The following is an 18,267-nucleotide window of genomic DNA, read 5'->3' on the forward strand; positions in this document are numbered from 1 at the left end:
CACCCTTCCCCTGAGACGCTGATAAGGGACAAATCGTACTACTTGTGTGTGCGGTTTCCTTTCCCCCGCGCCCTGCTTGAGAAGAAGCTTTCCTTTCTGGGGTCGATCGCCTTCGAACGGGTCGATTTCACGCCTGCTGCGAGGACCCTGGTCTGGGCCTTTCTAAATCGTAGGACACCGATTTACCGAAGAATGACCACAGCCTTTCCTTCCCCAAACGCTCACCATGAAGGGAAAGAAAAGGAGCAAGGCGTGCCTGTCGGCGCTCATCTTCCTTGATTTGGTTTACCTGGGGGGTGGAAAGGGGGAGAGCAAGCAGTTAAATCCCTCTCTCCTTGTGAAGGCTTCTTTTGTTCCTGAAATTCAGGAAAAGCCAGACCTCGACTACTGGGCACTTTAAAAGGCCCCTGAATTTGTGACAAAATTGTATCGTCAGATATTCCATTCGTTTCTTACCCTACAGGTTGGGACGTTTCTGAATTATTTCATTTTGAACATTGGGGCACAACTGCATTTTCGTTGAGAGCGTCTCTGGGTTAGTCTTACATAAGTATCTTACCATAACTTAATCAAATCTAATGTTTAGTGATACAACAGGATGAAGCAAAACGTTTAGTAATGCCTTTGGGCAACTTAAGATAACTGAGATGGTGCATACCTACGTTTCAATCAGAATAGACTGGTGACCTGTAATCAGGCTGGGAACCCTAATCAAACCTATATTACTGATCCAAATTAAAAAGTCTCAGAAATGTAGTAAGATTAAAACGTCTTCCTGAAAACAACACTGATGACAAATATTTGTGTTTCTTAACGAATATATATATATATATTTATATATGTTCCAAGAAGCTTTCCTCCAAGAAAGAAAAGAAACTGACCTTGCATTTAGGGTACTTTAATCATTTCCCCAAAATTCTGACCTCCAAACTTTTATAAGCTGCTTAAATTTTTTTAAAAATGTTTATCTGATTTCTGCATGGTTGTTTAAGTTTGAGGAAATTTTTTAAAAATGCCTTCACTAAAAATGTTCCCTGAGTTAAGTCATTTTATTTTGTTCAAATTGAGGAGACACTATTTAATGATGGATTCTTTTCCTAGGGGCAATTTTATATTTAAATTATTTTCTAAAACTCTCAGTATTACATATATTTAAGCAATAGTAATAAGCTAGTAATGCAAATTAAAAATTGTACTTTAAGTAGCAAATTGTTTTGTACATTTTTAGGATGCCTTGTGAAAGTTACCTCATTTTTCTCCCCACAGCTTCCCTGGGCGCATAGGCAATTGCTTTTATCTTCATAGGGGTAACTGAGCTGAGAGGCAAAGGACCATGATTTTGCACCACAAATGTAATTAATGCATGTGGGATAGTCCCAGTCTGCATAATCTTGGCGAGAACACAGTTGATAGGTCTATGCTACCCTATTTGAATTAGCAAGTTGAGGAATTTGGCTCCGGCCTGATTGTACTAACAGTTTTTAAGAGGTAGGTTTTGCTGCTGTATCTGAAAAGGGTCAGAGTTACCAGGACTATATATGATCTGACCAGGTTGGGTACATAGAAGGGTCTCCGGGCTCTGACAGCTGCCCTATGGTCTGAGGTAACCTGAGCAGCCTGGTCCCTGAAATGGATCCTTAAAGAAGGAGGCATCACTGATACCTGAGGATAATATTCTACCTAAATTTGATGTGAGTAGAATACAATGATGAAGTCACAGAATCACCCAAGGATAGTGCCAATGACTTTTGAAAGGGCCCTTGCACCAGATATTTTTCCATTTTCCAGGCCGTTTAATTTTTAAAGGCAATACTTCATCCTACTTTTTAACCACACGCTAAAAAAAATCACCTGTTGAGTTTGCAAGGTGTTCGCTTGTTTTTGCAAGTTGTTTTAAATAGACACAGTATGGGGCACCTGTGTGGCTCAGTTGGTTAAGCGTCCAACTTCTGATTTCAGCTCAGGTCACGCTCTCAGGGTCGTGAGATTGAGCCCCATGTGGGGCTCTGAGCTCAGCATGGAGTCTGCTTGTCCCTCTCCCTCTGCTTCTCCCCATCCCCGCTCTCCCTTTCTCAAATAAATAAATGAAATCTTTAAAATAAATAGACAAGTACTATGCCCTACAGGCCAACAGTAAAGATAATATAATTCATAAAGAACTGCATTCTAGATCCTTGAAATGAATACTCCTTGAGCAAAAACATTTTCATTTCCCTTTCATTAATTGTCTCTCCTTTTCCTATCCTTAGACACTATCAACTGGAGGTTACTTGCAGATTCTACATTTCTCAGGAGACATGGTTGATGTCATAAGCTATCAGACAGTGAGATCGCCTTTCTACGTCATCCACAAAGTCATGACTTACCCAATTCAGACTTGGAATTGTCCTAGATGCATCCAGCTATATCCCCAGCACTATTAATTTTTAGTGATGAAGGTAATTTTTGCTTTTAACTCTGCTGTAGAGCTCCTAAGTAGGAGTTATTTTTTCCCTCATACTCTGTGTACCTTAAGTCCTAGAGGTTGGGCTACAGAGTTTGGGTGGCTTCTTTGTTCCTGATTAATACTTCAAAACATTTGCCCTCTTTCCTCCTTCAGAAACATTTGAAGTTCATATCATCTAGGTAAATCACCCTTTATCATCTTTATCATTTATCAACTTTCTGGCCACTCTCCCTCAGATATTATAGGTTGTTTTTCCTTGCTCTAGGTTTCCCCACCATTTCTGTCTATAGTCTCTGTGAATTTAACATTCTTATAGATGGCCCATGCAACACCATCATTTTATTTTTTTAAATTTTTATTTTTTTAAAGTTTATTTATTTGGGGCGCCTGGGTGGCTCAGTCGTTAAGCGTCTGCCTTCAGCTCAGGTCATGATCCCAGGGTCCTGGGATTGAGCCCCGCATGGGGCTCCCCACTTTGCGGGAAGCCTGCTTCTCCCTCTCCCACTCCCCCTGCTTGTGTTCCCTCTCTCGCTGTGTCTCTCTCTGTCAAATAAATAAATAAAATCTTTAAAAAAAAAAGTTTATTTATTTAAGTAATCTCTACACCCAACATGGGGCTCAAACTCATGAACCCTGAGATCAAAAGTCATATGTTCTTCCGACTGAGCCAGCCAGGCACCCTCAGCACTTGGCCTTTTAGATTTTTAACCTCTTCATCTCCAACAACTTGTTCCTCTATTCCATATCATCCATCCACTCCAAGTGGTGAGACTTTGAACCTTGTCATCAATAACTGTTTTGCCTTCTAAATCTCAATTTCAAGCATCCCAATTATCAATCACTAGCCTTTTTCCTCAGCTCATTTATTATACTCTCACTGAACTATTAACACCTCCAATCCATTAGGCCCAACACTTAAAAAAAAACTATTAATATGATTCTACATCATAAACACTTCCAACTCATCCAACTTAGATTCCTCAATTAATCCTTGTAATTGCTCTTTTGCAGACATTTTCAATTCTCTTACCCCAATGTCTCTATCTTTCTTACTTGGAGGAACCTCCCGGTAGAACCTTAGTCTTGTTTGGGCTGAACCCTACTGCAACAAACTTTTCCATTCAATTGCTGGTATCCAAGTAGCAAAGATTGCTATAGAAAAATCATATGACACGGCTGACTGGTTTTAATTCATGACCTCAGACCTCATGGGAGCACTTCATACTGGCTGGCAAAACTATTCATTCACTGGATTGACCATTCACACCTTAGCTTCTCTACTCAAATCTTTTACATCCTTTTCCCCCCACCTGTCCCCATTTTCAGCTGGTGAACTTGCATCATACTTGAGAAACTGGAAACCATCTGCAGGGAATGCCTCAACTTAAGAAGGTCATTTCTGTGCTCATTTGCTCTTGCATCTTTTTTGTTTCAATGGAAAACAGAACTCCTATCAGAAAGAACTCCACCCCTTGTACTCTGGATTTCATCCTTCTCTCCTGCTCAAGGATTTTTTGAGTCATCATCTGTGAAATTTCTTAAATCTTTTTTTTTTTTAGTTTTAAGTAGGTTCCATGCCCAGCATAGTGCTCAAACTCATGACCCTAAAATCAAGAGTCACATGCTCTACTGCCCTGTGAAATTTCTTAATTGAAAAAAAAAGACTGGGCATTTTATTTTGTTATATTCATAAAAATAAAAGTTTTAAAGATTACCTTTTATGTTGAAACAGGTATTAGGTTTTATTTATTTATTTATTTATTTATTTACTTTTTAGGTTTTTAAAAAAAATTTAGAATGTTTCAGCATTGATACCAAAAACCTTGGGAGACAGTGAAAAGATATTCCTATGTGAAGCCACAGCTTAAAAAAATAAATCAGTGGAATGACTTTGTCAGAAAACTGTTCTGAAACTTTTTTTTTCCATATCACTTGGATAACTGCCTTCATTTTCCTTTTTGAAGTTTTTAATGTTATTAATATATAGCTGACTTGTTTTTCATTATTCCGTTTTGCATAGAGCTTGGTTGTGAATTTAAAGGTGTCACCTCAAACAAAGCAGATGACCAAATACTACATGATGGTCATAAAAGTCATGTTCTTGACATTTTTCTTAAGAATATGAAAGGATTTTCACAATAAAGCAATAAGTAAAAATAAGTAGAAAAAAATAGAGAACCATATTAGAGTAAGATCTCAGTTCTGTAAAGAACAGTGTGTATGAATATGTGTTTATTTAAAATATATACAAAGAAAAAAGACTAGAAATGTTTGTAGTAATTTTGTTTAGGTGGTGGGGAACAAGTAATTTTTATTTTCTTATTTTTTTCTGTACTTATCAAGATTTCTACAATGAACACATGCTTTTATAAATATAACTACCTTTCTTTTGGAATTAGTGTGAGAAATTGGGAAATCACTTGGCTTATCAGATTTCAGTCTTTCAGTTTTATATTTCCAAAGGCTCCATTTTATCAGCTCATCAGTCTTAGGTAACTGATTAAATATAATCTCAAAAGAGAAACCTAGGTTATTAAACAGGTGAAATAAATGCTCAGAGCATTTGATAGTAGTGGATAAATCCACTTGGAAGAATAAATGCCTGGAAAGTTTTTAGAGGAAAAGTACAAAATCACAGATCTATTAGGTGGGAATTCAAATATGGATCTGTATTTCAGAGCCTCTTTCCTGACATCATTCCTATATAATTGTTGTAGAAGTTAAAGTTAAAATGAAGTATTGGATTTCAAATTGTTTCAAAGTTATAGCAAGCCAGCAAATGGGCTATTCTAGGAAAGTACAGATGTCCAAACTTGGAAAGAAGCTGGAACCTGTGAAGTAACAGTTTTAGAGCTGCAGCAGTATAAATAATGACATGTATATATATACTATATATATACTGCTTTACAACATTTTTATGGATATCTCATTTGAGTCTTTTAAAAAAAATTTTTTTTGAGTATAGTTGACACACAATGTTACATGAGTTTCAGGTGTACAACACAGTGACTCAACTTCTCTTATATGTTATGCTATGTCACCACAAGTGTAGCTACCATCTGTCACAATACAACACTGTTATAGTATCATTGACAATATTCCCTATGCTGTGCCTTGTTTGATTCTCTTAACAACGCTGTCAGGTTAAGTGGGACCTCCAGTGGTTCTCAAACTTTAGCTGGCCATCAGAATCACTTGGAAGGCCTGGTTAAAACTCTGATTGTTAGGCCCCATCCCCAGACTTTTCTGAGTCTGTAGGTATGGGGTGGGACCTGAACATTTGCATTTCTAACTTGTTCATAGGGTACTGGTCTGGAAACAACAGCTCGAGGCCATTTTATTTATTTATTTTTTACATTCTTTGTAAAGCCAGAGCTGACCTTGTCATAGTCTTGAATAATAGCTTTGCTTTGCCCTCAGAATAAAATCCAAATTAGGAGGTCCTGACTGATCTGACTCCTGTTTTACCTCAATAGCTTTCTCTCTCTCTTCCTCTCCAGCAGTGCTGGAGAACTAGCAGTTCTCCGAAGAAGCTGTATTAGTTTGCTAGGGCTGCTATCACAAAATGATTAGCAAGGTAACATTACCTGCTCTGCCTCACAAGAGTATGATTTTGTACAAATGAGATAACATGCTTGGTCCAAGCTAAGATCAAGTGAGTATTTTTACAGATATATGCTATGCATGCAAAGGTTGCCAGGGGAGAAGGAACATTAACTTATGTTATGGGTGGAATTGTGGCCCCTCACAATTCATGTTGAAGCCCTAACCCCCAGTACTTCAAAATGTGACTATATTTGGAGATAAGGACTTTTAGGAGGTAATTAAGTTAAAATGAAGCCATTAGAGTAGGCCTTAATCTAAACTGACCGGTTTCCTTATAAAAGGAAACTTGGACAACAGCAGAGATGTGCACATACAGAGGAATGACCATGTGAGGATACATTAAGAAGGTGGCCACCTATAAGCCAAGGACAGGTCTCAGGAGAAACAAACCCTGCTGTCACTTGGATCTTGAACGTCTAGGCTCCCCAACTATGAGAAAATAAATTTCTTGTTTAAGCCTCCCAGCCTGTCATCTTTTGCTATGGCAGCCCTAGCAAACGAATATAAACCACTACTTTTATAATTGAAGAAATCAGACCCAGGGATATTAAGTGAAAGTGCTTGACTCATGGAAGGCATTCATATGTCTACTGGATAAATAAACGCCTTAAAGCAACATAGTAAACTTTTATTTTTGAAAATTCTCCTTTATGAAGCCTTCTTGAGCTACCCAAGGCAGAGTTAATGTCCTATTTTAGCATCTACATACCACTCTGTTCATGTTACTTTCATGGCACTTAGCCCAACATATTATGGTATTTGTTTACTCAGTGTATCCCTCAGTGCTGAGCACAGTATTAGGCTCCTCATAGTTGGTGGTTCATATCTGTTAAAATGGATGGTCTAATCTCAACCCATCCAAGTAGGAGAAAGAACAAACTACACAAAGTGAAAATATAATGTCCAGCTATACTCCTGTATTAGGTTAAATCATACGAAATTAGTACTTGGTATTTTCAAAACAGCAGAAAAATTCAAGGACTTTTATGGAACATAGCCAATAAAGATCTAAAAATATTTCCCATCATCTTGCTATTCATTTTTTGTACAACAAATGTTTGACACATGCCTGTCAGGCCCTATTCAGTACTAAGAGTCCTGGAGCTCAAGAAGGTGACTAAGCTTTGCTCCCTATTAAAGAGATTGAAAGTAGTATCTGACTTGTCCCCATTCACATGAATTGATGAAAATATAAAGGGGGCATTGATATATCACTTAGGTCCAATGGCTTCTAACACGTTCTTTCAACAAATTTCCCACCTTTTTAGTAAAACATTTGGTAAAGACAAGGATATGTAGTAAGTTACTTTGTTTGGAAACTTGGGTGACCCTTAGGGACTGTAAAAGTGGGATACTAATCACACATTCTAAGATCGTTCATTGGCACACAGGCTAGGACGTGTAAACTGCAACAATATTCAAAGTTAGAAATTTTACTATTGTCCTTGCTTTCAAAAGGGTCTAACCATTTTTGGGAAAACAGCTTGTACATTTCTTGTTAAGGACGGTTGGACTGATATGCCCACTAGTGTACAGTAGTAATAGTCACTTTAATAGTAATATGCACTTTTTACTTAGACAGAAAACTCACTTTACAAAGCCAAACAGTACAAAACGATCAACGTTAAGACTACGATATAAAGTCAGCCTTGACTTTTTGCACACTAAGGATCACTAGGATTACATTTGAAGAAGAAAGATTTAATCCTAAAAGGCATTTTCAAAAAAGGCGGGAATACTCCTAGATCTCTAGAAGCGAGTGTTGTAAAAAAAGTCTACAAAAGCCCATGACCCCGACGTGATTCGAACACGCAGCCTTCTGATCTGGAGTCAGACGCGCTACCGTTGCGCCACGAGGTCCTGCTGGGCTGTGGCTCGCGCAGTTTCTTAGGACTCAAGTAACATGGCGTTTCTTCCGGCATCTTTTTTCCAATTCCCTCCTTGCCCCTCCACCCGGTACACGCTGAAGATGAAGACTGGTCACTTTAGCGCCCACATTTTCCTGATCGCTAACCCTCCACCTAACTTGGGACCGGACCAGTGGAGGTGGCAGAACTGAGTTTCCCTTTCAGTCGGTTCCCCAGGGTCAAGGGAAACGGCTCCTTCCTCTTCTACAGCAAGCCATTTCCGTTCTTACCCGCCCCTTTAGGGGCGGAAACTCCGCCTTCTCTCTCCCCTCACCCCTTCGGGTTCCGCGCCCAGTTCATGACCTCAAGTTGGAATTTGGCGGGCGTCGCTGCGCAGGCGCACACCTGTGCCAGCCAGCAGCTGGTAGCTAACGCGGAGTCCTCTCTGGTTCTCTTTCTCTTCCACCAACGATGAGAAGCTTTTACTGTCGGCGTAGGCTTTTATTTCAAGGTGAGCATTAAGCTTAAAAGTCACGCGTTTTAAAAAAGGCACACTCACAAAAGATATCTGGATGTTGTATCTGTCAGCAGGTTTGGTATCTCGCAGTTGAATTAATAAAATCCACCATCCTCCCCGTCGGGGAATTGAACCCCGGTCTCCCGCGTGACAGGCGGGGATACTAACCACTATACTAACGAGGAGCTGCTACTAGGCGTTCCTCCAAATATCTCTTCAAAAGTAAGAAAGACTCCCTCCCCAGGCTCGTTTCCTTTCTGCTCACCACCGGGAAGTGTGAAAATAGGAACATTTGGACCGCTCCTCCTCTCACTATCCCCTCTGGGCACCTTGGACTCGGGGTTGGTGGAAAGAGTAAATTATTTAGAATAAGTGAAACAAAATGCGCTTCCAGTGTGAGTAGTGATGAATTGATGAAAATTGTTTTCCGGAGCTCCTTATGCTTTCCAGATGATTTAGGTTTCTGGCGGGAGGTTTTTAATTTGATAGTGACCAAGAGGATGTGACTTGAAGCAGAACTTTACCTTTCCAAATTTATATTTTCGTTCTGAAGTCGAAGTTCAGGCTATCCTATGGTTGCCAGATGTCCAGGCAGTCAGGGTTGTCCGACAGTACGGTGCCTCTGCAAACAATTTGTAGGCTTTTGTGACACAAAGGGACTCATGCGTTGGGCCAGCTGTGGTCAAAGGAAATTCTGTTAGCTGCTTTTTTTCTTCTTCTGTATTTCGGGCTCTTTCTTGAGGCGTCTACAGTTTGCTCGAAAATGATAAACACGTTAAGTGGCAAAATAATAACACATTTAAGTAATTCCAAACAAGGATGTGCCGTTAATTAAACATAGGGTTAGGAAGGTGTGCTAATAGAATAATTTGTACCGTCCTTAGCTTTTTCATAAACAGGATCAAACCTGTTCCAAGGAGGACCTCCCACATTAACTTTCGACATTATCTCTATGTAAGCAAATTCGTAGTCACAAACTGACATGATTGAAAGTTTTCATTGTAGAACCTGAATTTACGGAATCCATTCCTTGTAGTGTAATGAATTAACACATTTTTGGGGGAATCATAGGTTACATGGTGTTTTCCATCTGATGAAAGGGATTATTTAGTGCAGACTTAAAAAAACGGCAATTTTTGAGGCCTGTTTTGGCATATTTTTTTCACTCTTAAATACACCAAAAGCCTCAAACTCCATGTCCTGTGGCCTCCTTCTACTTCTTCTCTAGTAACTCTTATGAATTCCAAAGGGCATTGTGATAACTATGATGATTTCTTTTTCCTTGTAAGATTGAAAGAATTTGTCCCAGGTCTCTCTGTTGGCAAAACTGCAGGGCAGTAGGAACCCAGATTAATTGAACAGCCTGTCTTCACTCCTCCCCCACTCCCGCTAGACGAAGCTTAATCCTTGTCCCTTCAGAAGAGACATCATCCTCTCCACCTAAGCTGTGGTAAAGCTATTCCAGTGTTCATATATGTGTTTTTACTTTTTTTTTTCCTCCCTAGGGAAATGAAGAAGCAGCCTGAGTCAGCAGAGATCATGGAGCAGGAAACAGCACCTGCTGCCTATTTTCCTAAAATGGAAAGGAAAAGAGGATAATTAACCTGAACAGGGTAAGGGAACTCAGAGATTCCTCACTGTCAGCACTGGGTGAAAGTAAAGGTTAAAATCTGATTGGCAGTAGAGAGGGCACAGAACTCACTTTGGAGGTGGATAGCACGATGACAATCAATGTTATTGAAAGTTTGAAACCTTTCTCTACCTAAATAATTGGTTGTCTAGCTTATTATAGCTTGCAGAACCATTCACATTCATTTCATCTTCTCCACAGTCCTGTGAGGTCAATAGGATGGGTGTTTTATCCCTATTTTACAAGTGGGGAAAGGGTATCTTGTAGAGAGACACAGATAGGAAGTCGTGAGAGGCCAGGAATCACCCAAGCCTTGACTGCAAATCTTGTACAAAATTCACCGTGCTGTATAGTTCCACATTCTTGTATATTAGCAAATCATGCGTTATGGAGAGAAAATCTTTATCACTAGTATCAACATAATGTGTCACACTCGTTCCTGTATTAATATTTACTAGTCTCTAATTGCTTAGGCACTGTAGTTATTCATTCACTGTTGAACCTACAATGTGCCAGACATTTTGTTGGCAACAAAATTGGATACATTTTCTTTTTGTGGAGCTTATATTCTAATAGAAGGAAGGTAGACAATAAAGAAGAATATAATACATGAATATGCTAGATGATGACAAGAGTGGAAATAGAAAAAAATAGCATTATAAGGGGGTTTAGAGAGTGGCAAATTAGATACAATGGTCAAATAGGCCTCATTTTAATAAGGTAGCATTTGAACAGACTTGAAGTAAGGGGTGTGGTCATATAGGTATCTAGAAGATGTGGGGCCTTAGAGGTTATTGTAAAGACTTTGACTTTTATTCTGAGGGGAAATGAACTGCTGTAGGGTTTTGAACAGAGAAGTGACCTGGTCTAATTTATGTTTTAGAGTTTTTGTTTACTGGGTTGAGAATAGACAGTAGGGGGCCAACAGCAGAAGCAGGGAGGCCAATGAGATCTCTTGTAATTACCCACATAGGAGGTGAGGTGGTTCAGATTAGCTTGGGAGTTATGGAGAACGTGAGAGGTGCTGACAAATTTTGAAGGTAGAGCCTTCCTGACAGAATGCTCTGACATCATGAATGTGAGGTGTAAGAGTAAAAGACGAATAAAGATGCTTCCAAATTTTTTGGCTTGAGCAACCAGAAGGATAGAATTGCTATCAGCTGAAGTGGAGAAGAGTAGTGCACAACTTCAGAGGGCACCATCGATATTGATAGTCTACGTGAAGGGAGCAAGAATTCCTGTCCCCTTTAAGGCCCTTCTAGCTAGACTAAGAATCAAATTGACACAAGATTTCAGGGTTGTGAGATGGATACGTTGGGCTCTGTGCTGGGCATGGAGCCTGCTTAAGATTCTCTCTCCCTCTGCTCCTCCCTGACCTTCTTAAAAAAAAAAAAAAAAACAAATTGACATGAGACATATTAATAGGAAGAAAATATTTAATAGCATACATACAGGGAATCCATACAGACATGGAAATCCCAAAGACAGGCAAAATGAGGCATATATGTCATTAGGAACTAAGGAGAAGGGGGTAGGGGTCTTGGTATTCAAAGGGAAGGAATGCTTTCTTTCTGAAGAATGAAAAAGCGTAAATACTTGGTAAACAAGTGTGTGCTGGGCCACTCAGAAACAATGGGATGAAGAGAGAACTTCAATCAAATAGGCCTTGCTAAATTCCTCCCTGTCCACCATACTTAGTTCATATTGTAATGTAGTTACTTATATCTTAATTATTTTAGGCGGTTGTGGGTTAGCTCAAGAGCTTTTTCTGAATCAGCTGGGTTTGGATTGCTTTTTAACTCAAAATAACATTAATGCCAAAGTGGCCCATTTTGGGGCTGCCTGCCCTTGGCCCCCAACAAGAGCACACTGGGGAGGAGGCAGGGCACCATTCACATAGATACTCTGTGGTTGGCACTCCTTGGAAGGATAGAACGTGGCAGCTCTGTATGTGGAGCAGTATTTGGAGGGATAATCAGCATTTCAGTTTGGGATGTGTTAAGGTTGAGACATTGAGTAGGTAGTTGAACATCATGGTTGAGTACTCATTGTATAAGCCAAGCATTGTGTGTAGTGCTGGAGGTGCCATGATGAACAAAGATCCTGATCTCAAGGAACTTTCATTTGAGCAAAGGAGACACATATCATTAATCAAAGAATAATAACAACAAAAAAGTAAAATTACAATTGTGACAGTTACTAAGAAGAAGATGCAGAAGGAAGAGCTTTCTTGGTAGATAGAATTGTATGTGCAAAGGTTATAGGAACTGAGTAAGTGTGGTGAGTAGAGGGATTGAAAGGCTGGAAGTGGGTAGGGATCCTGAGGAGGACCATGGGAGAGATGAGGGTGAAAGGCCCATGGCAGTAGGGTGGGTGATGCAGGATCTCTCAAGCTATGTTAACCTTTTCTTGGCCTCTTATTCACTTTTAAAATAAATGTGTTTGTTTATTTACTATTTTTAGAGTTTATTGAGGTATAATTTATATCCAGTAAAATTCATTCTTTCTTAGGTGTACTGTTCTATCAGTTTTGACCACAATCAACTTATAGACTATTTCCATCACTCCTATCACTTCCATCACAAACTTCCCTTAAACCCTTTGGCAGTCAATCCCTTCCTTCCAGCCCCAGGCACCGCTGATATGATTTCCATGTCCAGAATGTCATATTAATGGAAAGGTACAGTTTGTAGTCTTTCGAATATGGCATCTTTTAGTTAGCACAATGTTTTTGAGAGTCATCCACATTGTTTCCTGTATCAATGAGATTTTTTTTCCCATTGCTGATTAGTGTACCATTGTATGGATGTTTATCCACTCACTAGTTGATGGACATTTGAGATGTTTCCAGTCTTTGACTATTATAAATACAGCTATTATAAACATTAGTGTTGTTAAAAAGAAACAACAGACCAAAGTGGAGTCACTTTTACTACACCCCACCAAGACTACCTATTTGTAGTTTCAGCTTCTCCCAGGAGTGAAATTTTAAACCAGTGGGTCTGGAATTTCCTGATCAGCACTTGTGAGGTAATCTGCATGATAAGACTACCCATTCTGCCCCTTAAAGGGAAGGTGAATTTGCCTGAAACAATCTTTTCTTTTCTTTTGCTAGCAACCTTCCTGTTTCTGCCTATAAAATTCTATTCTGTACAGTTCCTTGCAGCTCCTTTCTACTTGGTAGATAGGATGCTGCCCAATTTATGAATCATTGAATAAAGTCAAGTAAATCTTCAAATTTACTCAGTTGAATTTTTTTTTTAACAGTACACAGGTTTTTGTCTCCTCATTTCTCTTGGGTCAATACCTAGGAGTGGATAGCTGGGTCTTGGGATGAGTGTGTTTGCATTTATACGAAACTACCAAACTAACTGGAATATTTGGCATTTCCACTGACAATACATGGGTATTTTTGTTGTTCCACATCTTTGCTAGCACTTGATATTGTAAGTAGTTTTTGTTTGAGCCATTCTAATAGGTGTGTAGTAGGATCTCTGTGTGGTTAATATGTCTTTCCCTAATGATTAATGATGTTGAGCATATTTTCATGGGTTTATTTAAGCACCTTAATATTTTGCCTATTTTTCAATTGGGTTGTTTTCTTATTGAATTTTGAAAGTTTTTTTTATATATTCTGATTGCTTGTTTTTTGAAATCTGATATATATCTTGGGATATGTCAACACATATATAATATATCTTGGGAGATACATTTTCTCTCAAGCTGTGTCTTGTTTTTTTCACTCTCTTTTTTAAAAAAATTTTAACTTGTATAGCCTTATTTTTTTAATTTAAATTCAATTAGCCAACATATAGTACATCATTAGTTTCAGATGTAGACTTCAATAATTCATCAGTTGCATGTTAACACCCAGTGCTCTTCACATCACGTGCCCTCCTTAATGCCCATCACCCTGTTACCCCATTCCCCTATCCACTTCCCCTCCAGCAACCCTCAGTTTGTTTCCTATAGTCAAGAGTAAAGAATTTTTTATTTTATCAGAGCATACATGACCTGGTTTCTTGTGTTTCTTCCCTTTGTTCTCTATTATTTTCACTTCCTCAACTTAGCCTTTGAACAGCAGTGTAAACAAGAGCTTGGGCCAGCTTACTACGCAACATTCTCTTTTCCCCTTCCTCCTCCATAAATAAAAAAGAGTCTAAATTGCTCCTGGGTAGTTTTTGGATTCTATAATCATTCATTCACAGAAACATGATTTACATTTATTAAAAATGCAACACTTCCTATGCAAATATGAAACTAACCCTCCATAAACATTGAAATTCAAATTCAAAGGTGAATGTTTATGATTTGGGCCTGGAAGACAGATCTAGCTGGGTACAAGTTTAGATTATTAAAGGAAAAAAGTTTCTATTGAGGATGCTCATACTTCACCATTTCCCAGTCTAATTTATCTAAATAATCCAGAGTTAAAACTGAGAGGCAAACATCTTTTCCCCTCCAGTGCAATCAACACTTTAGTCTGTTCCTTCTCATTAAAAAAACCAACAAACAGGGGCGCCTGGGTGGCTCAGTCGGTTAAGCGTCTGCCTTCGGCTCAGGTCATGATCTCAGGGTCCTGGGATCGAGTCCCGCGTCGGGCTCCCCGCTTGGCGGGAAGCCTGCTTCTCCCTCTCCCACTCCCCTTGCTTGTGTTCTCTCTCTCGCTGTGTCTCTCTCTGCCAAATAAATAAATCTTTAAAAAAAAAAAAAAATCCAACAAACAATGTACAACAACAAAAAACCCAACTTTGTTGATCTTTTCTTTGTGCCAGGTGTGGAGATAGACACTGGGGACAAAGATATGAATAATATTCCCTTCCTGCCCTTGAAGAACTCAGTTTTCACAGGGGAGGAGGACCCTCTTATTGAAGTGCTGTGGTGGCCTCATTGTCCATGCTTACTGAGAGCCTACTGCGAATAGGCTCTGTTTTAAGTGTTTTACGTAAGAAAACTATTTAATGTTTGTTACAATCCTGTACATTTGGTACAGTAATTCTTCCCCTTTTACAGATGATGAAACTGAGGCACAAGAAGGTTAAGGTCACAAAGAAAGTTACACATAGTAGTGTAAACAACTATGGGATTATAGAAAAAGAAGGACTGGGTCTGCCGGTGGTGGAGGGCCAGGGTTTCAAAGAAAACCATTTTCAGCTGGGCCTTCAAAAGATGATGATGAAGTCTGAAAGAGAAGGGAAAAGATTTTCCAGCACTTCTGGAAGAGCGAAGCACTAATGCAAAGCACTAATGCCTCTTTGGCGTAGAGGGCCTGCTGCTGGTGGGATAGGATTGCAGGAGGCAGGAAATGTCTTCACTGTTCATTATAATGCACAGTTGGGGATAGTTAAAAATCACAGACTTTAAGGAGCCAGCAGGAACCTTACAGATCTTTTCAACCCTTTCATTTATATAGGTAAGGAAACTGAGGCCCAGAGAGCTCCAGTGACTTCCCTAATTCTCAGGGCTGAGAACGTCACCACTTTTCCCTGTATTTGTTGCAGTGATGTGAGGGAATCCAGGGCATCAGATCTTGGCACCATCTTCCCTGTGGCTAACTCTTCCTGGGCTGGTCTCAGCTTCTTTTCCTTTGAGGAAAGCACCTGCTGGCATTGGCCACAAGCCTCAAGGTCATTGACCTTCCTGTTCCTGACTTTTTCCTGCCTTGCAGACCACCTGCTTGCTGGCTTGCTGGTGTTAGTAATTGTGCTCATTGATCTGTCTGGCCTTAGGGCAAGCACTGGCCCCACTGGGAGGATCACTGGGTCCTGTTGACCCACACTCTCCCCTAGCCCTTTGGGGTCGGTTCTCAGGCAGCCTAAAGGACAAATTCATTCTGCTTATTTGGGGTGGGATGAAATAGTGTCTACTTCTTTACTTTGTCTTTACCTGTTTCCTCTTCTAAATGCAAAGCAACAGAAAAATTCCTGCTTTAAATACTCAGGTATTGAAGTTGCCATCTTAGGAAAAAAGCTGCCTGTAACACTTTTGAAATTTCTTCCGTTTCTGAGTCACTCATGTGACTAGCAAGGTTATCAGAATTTATTGATAAAAATGAAGTTGATAATACAGTAAATGAGAACAAAACTAGCACAAAATAGTATGAGGAGTACTATTTTTCTATGCATTTATAAATATTTTTAAATCTTTTTTAAAAGTTTATTTAAGTAATTCTTACACCCAAGGTGGGGCTCAAACTCATGACAACACCCTCCCACCCCAAGATCAAGAGCCTCCTGCTCAGTGGACTGAGACAGCCAGGCGCCCTTGCATTTATAAATATTGAAAGAAGTCTGGAAAGAAATATGTGAAAATATTAAAAGTAGTTATAGCTGGCTGAGAGCATGTCGATGATCCCTATTCTTCTTGCTTTTCTCCATTTCTCGAATTTTCTACCATATGCATATATTATTCTTGAACTCAGAAAAACAGTAACTTTTTAAAAAAAAGTTACTAATACCAAGCAAAGCAAATAGCTTAAATGCACACCTGTGATAGTCTTCCCTAGAACTATAGTGACTATTCTACTCTGATTTTCCTTGTTAGTTGAAGATTTGCAGTTTAAATTGTCTTACTTCCTTAAGGTAGGGAGGTGAAGGGATGAGGAAGCAAACTTCAACGTCAGTAAAACTGGGTGTGCAGCCTTTTTTCCTTGTCCCTTTGTCTTCCGGCCCCTGCGTTCCCAGTCTTTTGTTGTTCTCGACAAGGATTTCGATTACGGTTGAAAGGAAAACAAGTGCCGGTCCTCCGCGCGCCCTCTGGTGTCGCAGTGAGGTATAACTAGACATAACCCACAAAGATCACAGCCATTTTCACACGACACTCGCCCCACAAGATGATGCCTTTTAGAGGAAGTAATCACACGCCAAAATGCTTGGTAGGTTTAGTCTTTGAAACTATAGGTGTGGTTGTTGATTTAAAAAAAAAACACTTAAAATCAACATCTGCATATTTAAAAGAGATCTAGTAAATCAATTCTGAAGGCTGTCAGCATAGGTTTCCGGCTTCTGAACCTAAGAAAGCCACATTTTGTTCTATAATTATAGCAGGTCAGTACTTTGGAGTAATTGCCAACACATTAGGTGAAAGAGGTCTGGATACTTAGACTTTAGCTTGACTCCTGATAATGATTTCTTCCACTTAGAGATTTATCACTATACTGCAAGAGTTAAAGTCCTTTTTTTAAGTTTGTTTATGTATGTATGTATGTATGTATGCATGTAGGTAAGTAATCTCTGCACCCCATATGGGGCTCAAACTCACAATGCTCAGATCAAGAGTCACATGCTCTTCTGACTGAGCGCACCAGGCACCCCTGAAAGTCTTTTTGCGCTGTAATTGATTTGTATTGCATTTTTCATCAAACTATGTTTTTAAAAATTGCATTTCCACTGAAAAAACAAAATAATAACAAAAACCACACAGAGCAAACCAATGTAGACAAATACTATTTTTGGTTTAAATATTTATGAATTGACAGGATCCCATTAAGTTTTATATGAATGGGTGTTGGGAAGGCAAAACTTTACCTCTGTTCTCTTAAGGATCTCCACTGGGTCTGAGAATTAAACTAACATAAAGCAGATTAACAGGAAAAAAACATACAGCTTTTACATGTGTGTGGGGGCCCCTCCATAGGAAAATGAAGGCTCAAGGAAGTGGCAAAACCTAAATGCTTATATACCAGTTTGAGCAAAGAGAGCCAATTTTGGACAAGGAACCAAAATATATGGGGATGCTAGAGGAAGATGAGTTATTTTAATAAGATCTGTTTGTACAGAATTCTCTCAGCCTTGACACCCCATCTCTGGTGATAAGCATATTTCTTTCCTTTTGGTGTAAGAAGGATATCTTTCACGTGGGAGTTTTATCTCCTGCTTTTAGGAAGGAAAACCTGCTGTTTTCCAACTTATTTTTCCAAAATAATTCTTATGCCAAAGTGGCATATTTTGGGGTGGCATATTCTGCTATCTTTCATAGGTGATTCATGCACAAAATATGGAATTCAGTAAGTACCAAAGTGTATACAAAAGAAAGTCTCTCTTCCATCCCAAGTGATGTGAGGATTGGTTCAGTAGCTCACCAAGGTCATCAAGATCTCTGGGTTCTTCTTTTTCCTCAGATGTTTTTTCCTCTGCAATCCTACACAAATTGACTTTTCTTTTCATGACTGTCACTTCATGGTTACAAGGTAGCTGCTGCAGCTCCAGACGTCATGGCCACT

General features: G+C 39.3%; 1 long non-coding RNA gene and 1 other non-coding gene across 3 annotated transcripts in view; one reads left to right on the forward strand and one right to left on the reverse strand.

Moving 5' to 3' along the window:
• Positions 1–7,840: 7,840 nt before the first annotated feature.
• TRNAW-CCA (transfer RNA tryptophan (anticodon CCA)) lies at positions 7,841–7,912 on the reverse strand. The gene has a single exon. It is a non-coding gene; the product is annotated as a tRNA-Trp (tRNA).
• A 133-nt stretch (positions 7,913–8,045) lies between these two features.
• LOC129045772 (uncharacterized) overlaps positions 8,046–18,267 on the forward strand; it is a 306,077-nt gene continuing 295,855 nt past the window's right edge. The window contains exons 1-2 of one of the 2 annotated variants that reach the window (XR_010411381.1): positions 8,046–8,410; positions 9,922–10,029. This is a non-coding gene — a long non-coding RNA (uncharacterized LOC129045772). The remainder of the gene's footprint in view (positions 8,411–9,921; positions 10,030–18,267) is intronic. The other variant, XR_008505924.2, reaches the window with a different exon arrangement.

Source organism: Mirounga angustirostris, unplaced genomic scaffold, assembly GCF_029215605.1.
Source record: "Mirounga angustirostris isolate CCGP_5_RB_7025 unplaced genomic scaffold, mMirAng1.0.hap1 SCAF_5, whole genome shotgun sequence".
Lineage (NCBI taxonomy): Eukaryota > Metazoa > Chordata > Mammalia > Carnivora > Phocidae > Mirounga > Mirounga angustirostris.